At 33.5% G+C, this 10387-nt stretch overlaps 1 long non-coding RNA gene across 1 annotated transcript; it reads right to left on the reverse strand.

Annotated features, from left to right (window-relative positions):
• Positions 1-352: 352 nt before the first annotated feature.
• On the reverse strand, positions 353-10063 carry LOC148225322 (uncharacterized). The gene is made up of 3 exons (XR_015801477.1): positions 9863-10063; positions 6257-6384; positions 353-1687 (listed from the first exon to the last, which is right to left on the reverse strand). It is a non-coding gene; the product is annotated as an uncharacterized LOC148225322 (long non-coding RNA).
• Positions 10064-10387: the final 324 nt, after the last annotated feature.

The following is a 10387-nucleotide window of genomic DNA, read 5'->3' on the forward strand; positions in this document are numbered from 1 at the left end:
GATTTATTTTAACATTCCAAATATTAAATATTTTAGTGTATTTTCAAATGAGATATTAACAATGAAGTTTCAATGAAGTTCAAAAATGTTTCTGGAATATCTAATTTTTTTAAAAAAATTAATTAACATGAAATTATTGCCTAAAACAATGCTGTAAGTGAATACTAAGGTATAATAATGGAATAATGTCCAAGATATCATTAATTTTTATTTTCAAAGATTAAGCCTTGCAGAGACCTTATGTTTGAAAATTCTTGGTTTATTACATTTTGAAAAAAAAAAAAAGCTTAATTTGATTAATTATATTTTACATAAAGTTAATATTATAAATTTATCAAACACATCTGTCTGTTGGTAACCACGATATATTTAAAAAAAACCCTGCTACTTCACGTATTATTTAAGAACCTATCAACAGTTCACCATCAACAAGTAAATTTACACTATCTGAAGTGCTAAATAAAGAAATTTCAGAAATTCAAAATTTCTTAAGCATGTCTAGAGTTAGATACTATATACACAGTCATAATATTTCTTCCCATAACTAGCACATGAAAGTTTGAATAACAATACAGCAATCTCATTCCTCATTTCTAAGATGTTTAGTATGGGATCAGTACGAGGGAAAGTTCCAGAAGGGTCAATATTGTATAAGACACTATATATTTCAGAGGTGTTGAAAGATAAAACTCATGTTTGTCATCACAGTTATTGATATCAGCTCACAATCAGTCTTCAGAGAAAGAAGATATTTAATTATGAAACTTCAGGCAAATCAGATCTGCCATCTTTTTGAGCTTGAGTCAGTAAATTCAGTTCTATAGACAATAACTCAGGGAAGAATATATGTCATGTAGTACATATCTGCAAAATCTACAAGATCTACAAAACTTGAAAATAATTTGAAATTATCAATAAACTTTCCCATGCCGGAGCCCACAAAAGGAATCTGGCTCAAGAGTTACTCTCCTACTTTTTTGATTTCTAAATTATAGAAGACCACCAAGATTGTAGATGCTGTTTTAATACAATTTAACTAGCAGTTTTGCTGTAAATTCTCATCCATTTTCTGTACATTTATTTATGAAACTAATTAATATTTTTCAGCTGGAAACTAAATGACATTCTAAAGAGCAGAGATCCTAGGTAAATGAAAGTAATAGTAAAGACTGATGAAGATTTTTCTTAATGGAGTGGTGGCTGTCAAGTTATTTCTAATAAAAATAAATAAATGAAGTAAAATATTCCCACATAACCAAAATCAAATGTGCAGAAGACTGATCCATAGTGGTAATTATCTCATTATTTCAGAGCCCAACAGCTAAACATAATGAGATGAAACCAAGTATGTAAAAAATTTCAGTCGATGTTATTTAAAAAATGGCTTCTGTTAAGGTCGAACTGATTCCAAGGTTATTTTCTAAGAGAGGTGACCTTCATAGCTCTTCCACAGGTAATAGACATGAAACAGTAAAGACACAAATCTAGTCTCTTAAACCTAAGAGAGACTGAGACTGGGATTTTCATCTCTTCTCTTTTGAAAAAGAACTTGCTAGCAAAAGAGGCCAAAGTGCCTGTAAGTTATAACGAAATAATTGCATTGACCACATATATATATTTATAATAAATAATTATTTCTTAGCCAGAAGAAATAGTCTTTCCAGATTTTATCGGTGCAGCAAAAGCTCTGTTGAGTAAAAAAACAGATGAGATTTTCAGTTAGTAAAAGCACATTGTCAGGTAAATAATTCTTACTGAATATATGGTTTCTTATAAATTGAATCAACATTCCAATATCTCAGTTTTATTTCTTTCCATTAAACAGAATTTACATCAGAGTTTATTGGCTATTGTTAAATAGTTACTGAGTCTTAATCTTAAATGATAAAATCGTGTCAACAGAGGATAAAATAATGTCATTCAGTATAAGTAGTTGTGTCACTTTAAAGAACAGATAAGAGCAACTGGCTGTTAAAGACTTCTAAAATGTTCTCTAAGATAATAACATACCATCTCAATTAGTGTGATGACCATTTTTACCAGGGCATCTACAGAAACCAGCAAACTGGTTTAAATACTGCCTAAGTATGAGGAGAAATTACTATAGTGTGGATAAAAAATTTCAATTATATCTGATATCTATAGTAAACATAAACAGAAATGGTTAATAATGTGTGGTTCAGGAAAAATATTTTCCTGGAAAAATATGGGGGTTTTTAACAATGCAGAATGTATGGATTATCATATATATTTAAATTCAACAAATTATTATTAGTATTACAATAAGGAAGAATGCTTTAAAAAAACAGAGATGACAACAAAATAAGGCTTCCAGAATATTGACAGGTAAAAATTTAAAAAAAAACAAAGATGACAACAAAATTAGGCTTCCAGAATATTGACAGGTAAAAATTATACATGTACCAGTAACACATATAAAAAATAAGAAATGACAGGAAATATGAATAGTTTTATGGCAAGAGAGTATCAGCCCAACATTCAGATGTTTTTTAAATGTTTACATTTCATAAATATCAAAAAGGCTTTCATCCAGACCAGTTGAGTTGAAGCTGAAAAGCACACCATGAAAAGTGTTTCACTGTTTGGAGAAATACCAAAACCTGTCACAACTTATAGGCCATAAACATTTTACTTTTCTCCCTTACCCTCACCTCTTCCCATATCAGCCAGTGAGGAGCCCGGTTTTATCTGTAGTGGCAGTACTTAGGTAGGAAGTGACTCCTGCATTTCTAAATTTACCCAAACTATTCTTTGGAATATGAAGATATGAAACTAAGTCCAGGCAGCGCTTCTGCAGCCTAGTGAGGGAGAGCAGTCCAGGAAATCCAGGAATCCCTGAGTTTGTGTGACACAAGAGACTGGTCCAAAGACAGCTCTGTGCCCTCCTTCCGCCAGCCCGCCTCACCAGCCTCACTGTGCACACCTGGGCATTAACCTCAGCCCACTGCCGGGGAATTGATGGATTTCTTGGAGGTTTTGACCTAGATTACTTGGTTAATTATACTACTGGCTTGTATTCATTACAGTATTGTTATTTAGGAATTTTTATTTTTTTTTTTTATTTCCCTAAAAGCGTTAGTCTGACGTCTGTTAGAATATCTAAAACCGATAGCTTGGCAGGGTTATGTTAAGCCCTTACTTTTTCTCAGGATCTCCCAGGGAAAATACAGGAACTGTAGCCACTTGAATTTAATTTTCTAAAGATTAATCATGAAATTAATGGTGCCACTGTTACAGCAAGCTATGCTTCCAGCTTTTCTTCTGAAGTCCACAGAAGAGTCATCAGCATAAATATTTGATAAGACAGAATAGATAATATGATATAAAAACCTTAATTTGAATATTGCTACAGGTGAAGTCATCCATCTAGAAACAAGACACATAGATCAGATCTACACTATAAGTAACATAAATGTAACTTTGAAATGGTAAGGGCGAAGGTTTTCATAAATAATTGAACACGGCTTCTCAGTGACATGATTTGGTCAAGACAGTTCAGGCTGTTCATATTGCTGGAAAAAGAATGCAGTCTTGGAACAATCTTAAAACAGAAGTTTGTGCAATTTACACACTTGATATGTAAATATGGAGGCCTTGTCACCAGTTTAAGTATTCAGACTTCAAAAGGATGTTATAATATTCAAAAGGATTTAGGAAAGAGACAGAATTAATTGAAATAGAGAGCTAAAAAAAAGAGATTGTGCACTGAAAAATTTAAAACATTCAATATACTGAATTTATCCAAAAAGAAAATCTGTAGATGAGAATTTACTGGAAGTATTTCTGATATTAAAAAGACTATATATTTTGTAAAAAAGTGCATAACAAGATTTTGTGGCAGAGAAAATCAGTTAGAAAAACATTGTGTTTGCATTTTCTCTTAGTGACAATGAGGATAAGGAAAACTTGTCCCTTTCTTAGCCTTGTATTCTTCCTTCCATAAAGCAATTAATTTTTCTCTCTTTTTTTGAAAAGATTTTTCACTCAAGCAAAAATAGGACACAGTGTGAATATTCTCAAGTTTAGATCAATGATTTGTTATATACACATAAAAAAGTTTACACAATTATTAATCATTTCCGCTCTGTTTATTATTTTACAAAGAAAATTTGAAATGGGTATACAACCAGAGCAGCCAGTTCAAAACATAACAAAAGACATTTTTTTCCCAAGAATTCAGGTTCAGATCAAAGCTCTTAAATGGATCTCAAACAGACATCTAAACACCAGACAACAAAGGTGATAATTTAAAAAACCCAACAACTTAATCTAGTTTTAACTTGGAAGATAGGAAAGAAACAGACTAGCAAGACATTTTTTAATATCTGGTATAGAACATACAGTCATGATGTAGGATGTAGGCATTTAGAAAACATTTTTCTTATAATTATCAAAAGAAAGAATGAAATTGATTTCAAATAAAAGCTTTGATTTTTCAAAATCTTTATTTTTGAGTGGAAAAGTCCTATGATTTTGAGCAAATATGGCTTTTGTTAGTTTAAATCAAAATTGTATGCATTCAGATATTTGTTATTTCAAAACATTTATTTTGTTGTTCAAATATCACAACTATATTAGTAACCCAACAATTAATTGGATTTATTTATTGATCAAATGAAACTCCTACTTAAAACAGTTGTCTTTAGTTCTACACAATATAGGCTAGAAGGGCCTTTAAAGAAAGAGTTTGGGAAGATAACATATTTGGCCATGTTCAAAGAAGAATATGCTTCTAATTATGTCACTTAACTCAGTTTGAATACATGAACTTGAATTTAATTCATTATGCTTGGGCAACTGGAAGTAGAATTTTAGTTAAGAGCACTAATTAAAACCAAAAGCAAGTGTAATTTAACACAGTGGAACTGAAGCCAGTGTGATGTACTTAGAATACTATGCAGTTAGAAAAGTGCATTAAACATTATAGATGCCTACTGCCTATCAACCTTCACAACAGATGATATAATTATAAAATTATTGTTCAACTGCAGCCCCCTACAATGACTGTTAAATCAACTAGGACATCTTAAAAAAACAAGCTAATTTTTCACCCCTGCCCTGGGAAATAATTTTGACTGAGAGGGCTTTTAGTGGTATTACCAAAGATCAATCATTATTATTCAAGTAACAAAAGCAGTCTTTCTTTTACATCTTGATACATTTTTTAAAATAGATTTTATAAAAAGAATGTGCCAAACTTTTATTCTGTGCTATCTGCAATTCTCTGTAATTAGTTGAAGAATGAAAGTGATTAATCATTCACCTTTGAAAAAACACAGTGTTCTTTCAGAACTGTTGGAATTGCAGAGAAGAAAAACAATCAAATTCAAGTTTTAAGATATTAAAAATTACTAATAAACATATCTAAAAGTATGAATAACAGTAGCTGCAGCTTGGATTTTATTGAATCATACACTGATAACCAGTTGCTACAGAAATGCAGCACAATATCTTGGGAATGTCAACCTTAATGACCCAAAGAAGACAATGTCTAGCTCAGACTCTAGCATTGCTGGCATAGTGCAGTCACAAATATGGCCTCTGGCTGCCTCTTAAATAGAAAACTCCTTAAAACCGCTTTCTGCTACAACATACATGAGAGTTCTTTGACATATTTTCAGTTTTAATTTTGAATAGAGATCAAGCATACACTTCAAACTATAGGTATGTAGAAGGGTTCTTTCGAATTTAGCTGTTGATACAAGCATTGCAGGCTGGAATCTACAGCCCACAAAAGAAATTGGAAATAAAGCATGCAAAGAAAAAAATCACTGTAAAATCTGCCCTGCGAAAAAGGCTATCAAAATGTTCACATCCTAAATTGCCAAAGACTAAGTACTTCTGTCATCTGACAGCACTCCTGGAGCTCTTGTAAAAACATAATTGTACCAGATGTAAAGCAGATGAAATATGCATTTTCATCAATTTAACAAAATAGAGAATAAAAATGTAATAGGTTTTACTCATTTTGTTTCCCAGCATTGATCAAAGCCAGTAACTGCTTGCCAAAAAAAGAGAACAAGACAGATGATTTTCTTCTTATGTACTTTTTTCACATTAACGAATATTTCTGCATGTCTTCTTATTTTCAATTTTCATGAAATCACATTAATTCAGATCATGCTATCATCTTCCTACAAACAGCTAGAAAGTCAAGATCCATTTCATAGTTAATATAGTTAATTTTGGGGGCTTGTTTTGTGGCTTTTTTTTTATTTTTCATTTCAGTGCTTACCATGATAAATGATATGTGGCCTATCTTCTGCATCTGGGATGCCATTGTAACTAGCTGCTCTTACTTTTGTGTAGTTTCTTTGCTACATATGCAATTCAGGTGGCTTCGTTCTGAAACTCATTTTGATGCTGAAAGCAAAGGAGAAGGCAGAGATATTCAGTCAAAGGGGTGCTGCAGAGTTAAAACTTATAGTCCATTACAAAATTATTCGCAGATGAATATGATAAAATCCAGTTAGGTCTCACAAGTACTCCCTTTCTTCTCAATGCTGTTGATTCAATCTAAAGTCTAATCTGCCACATACATATGTAGCACACGTGCATCTCAGGATCTCTACTTTTCAATAGTCTGTTCAAAAGAAAATAAGATTCAAGGGAAATGAATTAGAGAAATAGAGCAGCCTATGAAGCCTAGAAGATCATGAATAGACACAGTAACAGGCATAGAAAAATTCTGTAACCAAGAAATACTGTAAAAATTGAATAATTGAAGATACGTTAATAACTTCTTTCTAATCTACTTTCATACTAAGTTGATTGTCAACAGAACAAACATTACTATCAATAAAACATGGTTTGAATAATAAATCCTGGTGTGGTTATATTATTACCCTGTTAATTTTGAGTAGCAAAAAGAATCACTGCAATTAACAAGACCTATACATGCTAGTAGCTCCTTGGACGTGGACACAATGATTTATAAGCCTGAAAACCAGTGACAGTTGCTATGCTTTTCAAGCCAACAGCAGCCAAGCACAGAAGGTGTATTAATAACACTTAAGAACTGTACTTCATAAGTTATTGGACAGAATATTATATTAAGTAAGAGTGTTCTATGGCAATAAAATATCAAATTTCACCCCAGGTACTAGGGAACATATGTACCACATGAACAAGTAACAGGAAAACAAGAGAGTTTAGGCCTTCCTTAGACAGTGTTAGGACATGGAATCTATGCTAGGGAAAAAAAAAAAAAAAAAAAAAAAAAAAAGGTAGTTTTCAAACAGAAAATTTGTTAATCCAATACAATGAGATACTGAAAAACAAGTCATCATAAAGAGGGGAAAATAAACGCAACCAACTTAAAAAACTAAAGACAAACAAGGTGGCAGATGAGATATTGCAAAAGGATCAGTACCAAATTAAGTATGCAAATTCAAATTTGTATCTTGAAACTTTTGTCATGATTTGTCTCAAGTCAGAGTGTATATGAAACAGGGTATGGTTAAAAGGTAAAATGAGCAGTAATGAGGACAAGATGTCATATTTAAAGGAATTCTTAAGAAATTCCAAGAAAGACTAGTGGACGAAATAGGAGTAGTAGCTATGGTAACCATATTTAATCTATAGAGCAATCTAAGTAGAATGGGACTGGAGAATGGAAAATGTGGAAATTCTTTTAAAGGAGCACCTCCAAAAGCACAAATGGATAAGACTGATGCATGTGTGACTCAAGTTAGCAGAAACGATAAGAAAAATATAATTAGTGGACCCTTGTATAAATAAGAAAAATTGAGGAATGTCAATGTGATTTCTATGCAGGATAGCCTTGAAGTTCTGTTGTTGGATCTCTTGCTCAAAGCTCGACCAGCTGTGAGTTCAGACCAGGGAATTCAGTCAGTGACTACAAGGAAAAGGTAGGATTATTTGATATAATATATGGTTTAAAAGATGCACTTATCAAGTTCATTTATCTGTTTTACGATAAAGAAAGAGCCATAAGATGAAAGATCTTGCAGAGGACAAGTAATTAGTTCAGAGCTTGATTTGGTTAGTAGAAGCAGAGGTTTGACTTTTATAAAAGGTGTTCAGAGATATCTGTGTCACAACCAATGCTTATATTAAAAGGTTGTATGAATCACCTGGTAAGAAAGACAAGGGGTGAGGTGATGCTAATGGTCCCAAATTATTCAGTTAAAATAAATATGAGACCTAACAGTAGGTGCACACAGACTTTCAGACGATCCTTGTTTTTGTGGGCTGGTACCTGCTACTTCAAAAAGGGGATATAATGAACAGATGTCTCCACTTTCTTGACCCTTTCCTATGCCTTTCTAAAAGAAATCATGCTGAGGAAGTGGCAAAAAAAAACCCAAAAAAAAGTTCCTGATTTCTAGTTTTTCTGAGCATAAGACAAGATGGACAAGGTAAAGACACAGACCAGATTGGTCTAACTTATTTGGAGAGCAGGTTTTATGGCAAAAAAAAATAAAATTCTTCCCTCTCAAGCATGAATTAATCTCTCCGAAATTGTCACTCAATGAGCCAGAATGCAACTCTATGAAGTATCTACTTTGCAACTTATTTTCAATTTATGACCATTATGTTTTGAATAACCCAGAGAAAGTAAGAGGTTCATTGCCAGCTGAGTTGTAGGAGAGCAGTTTCTGAAGTCTACACATTTGCTATCATTGCTGCTAGGTTCTCTGAATTTCATATTTACTTCATAAAACCCCACTCAAAAACAGGCATAGAAAATTTGCCTATGTCCCTTTTTGTGACACTTAACCTCTCACCCTGCAAAGGGAGAGACCAATCAAGCCGATTCATGCTCTGATAAAAGAGAAGTATGTGGTCCATGCATTTGCTCCTTGTGCATGCCCCCAGCTCACCTGCTTTCCTCCTTTCTTTGCATGGAAAACGGTGTTGAGTAAGGAAAAATGAGACAATAGTGACTGTGCTAAGGTAATTTGTAGTAGAAGTGGTAATTTCTGAATGGAAAGAGCATTGATTTTTGATAATTATGGTTTTTTGCCCAACAAGATCTCAGGGCCCCATGGTGACTAACAAGCTTTACTATGACTGTTCTCCTCCCTTCAGCACTGCCCAGGGGCCCAGGAGCCCATTTCTGCTCAACCTGAGGAGTGAACACTGTTGTAGGTGTGCCTGTCTTTGGCCTATTTCCAAACTGATGTTTGGATTTCCTGGATTGACCTAGGACATGGTTTATTATCTTGCTTCATTTCACACCCACTGGACTCTTGATGGGACCTGTTGCTGTCACCACCCTACTCTCATGCAGCTCAAGTGCTTTGGGATAGTGCAGGGATTGTCTGGGTCAGTCTGGATCCCAGCACACTTTTTAGGAACAACTCTTGCAGCTCCTAGACACAAATTATGGTACTTTTCTTTTCCAACTTCCTAAGGCATTTAACTTGCTGAAAATGACTTCAGAAAAAAAGGAAGGTAGGTTACATTTCCTCTGCCTGCTAGCAGCCCTTCTAGGATCAAAATGGTCACTCCTTCCTTTCCTGCTGACAGATAGTTCTTTGAAATTTAAGGTTGTAATCAATAGGGGGAAAAAAGCATTGCAGTGTCATAATTAATCACATCACTTCTTAGACTGGTTTAGTTTAGTCCTTCATCATATAAGGAATGCCATTGCATGAGCTCTCATAAGCAGAGGACTATATGCTCTCTATCAATAGAATGCTCTCTATCAATAGAACTCTTATTAGAGATGTATACACAAAAAAAATTGTATTTATGCAAATAAAATTAGTCCTTAAACAGAGAAACAAGCTTATGATTTAATAAGTGCCATTAATGACAATCAAAAGCAATCAGTTAATGCATTGTCTTTTATCTCTATAATAAAGATACTTACATTTGAGGATCCAGTAGGAGCTAGAGCATTCTAGCAGAATCCTACTACTTTAAAGTCCCTTGTTCAACACCAAGATTACTTCTGCTATTTATAATCCAATTGTTCTTCCTCTTCTTTTGGTGTAAAAGAAACTGTCCAGTTTTGCCTTGTTTGCTTCCAACATATCATTATCTTTTATGCAGCCTTTATTTTGACAATCTATAATATCCCCTTCTGTCAAAGAAAGAGTGATGTACTTTATTCACTAGTGAGAAGCAACAATATATTTTATAGATATAAGACAAAAGTTCGATGACAAATTGGTTCATGGTTTAATAAGATTCAATGGCAAGGTACACTTGATTGTTTACTGCCTAGAAAACAAGATCAGACAATACTGTTAGGGAGATCCTCCTGTTGAGCCGTGAGGTTCAGAAAGGACACCCTTGAGTTCTAAACTTCTTCCCAGGGCAGAATTTAGCTGCATCTGAATCTAGACCTAATGCAAATTTAGTCAATGGCTTTTATCTAAAGGATTATGTATGT

This window comes from Sturnus vulgaris, chromosome 1, assembly GCF_052056855.1.
Source record: "Sturnus vulgaris isolate bStuVul1 chromosome 1, bStuVul1.hap1, whole genome shotgun sequence".
In the NCBI taxonomy this organism is placed as follows: domain Eukaryota; kingdom Metazoa; phylum Chordata; class Aves; order Passeriformes; family Sturnidae; genus Sturnus; species Sturnus vulgaris.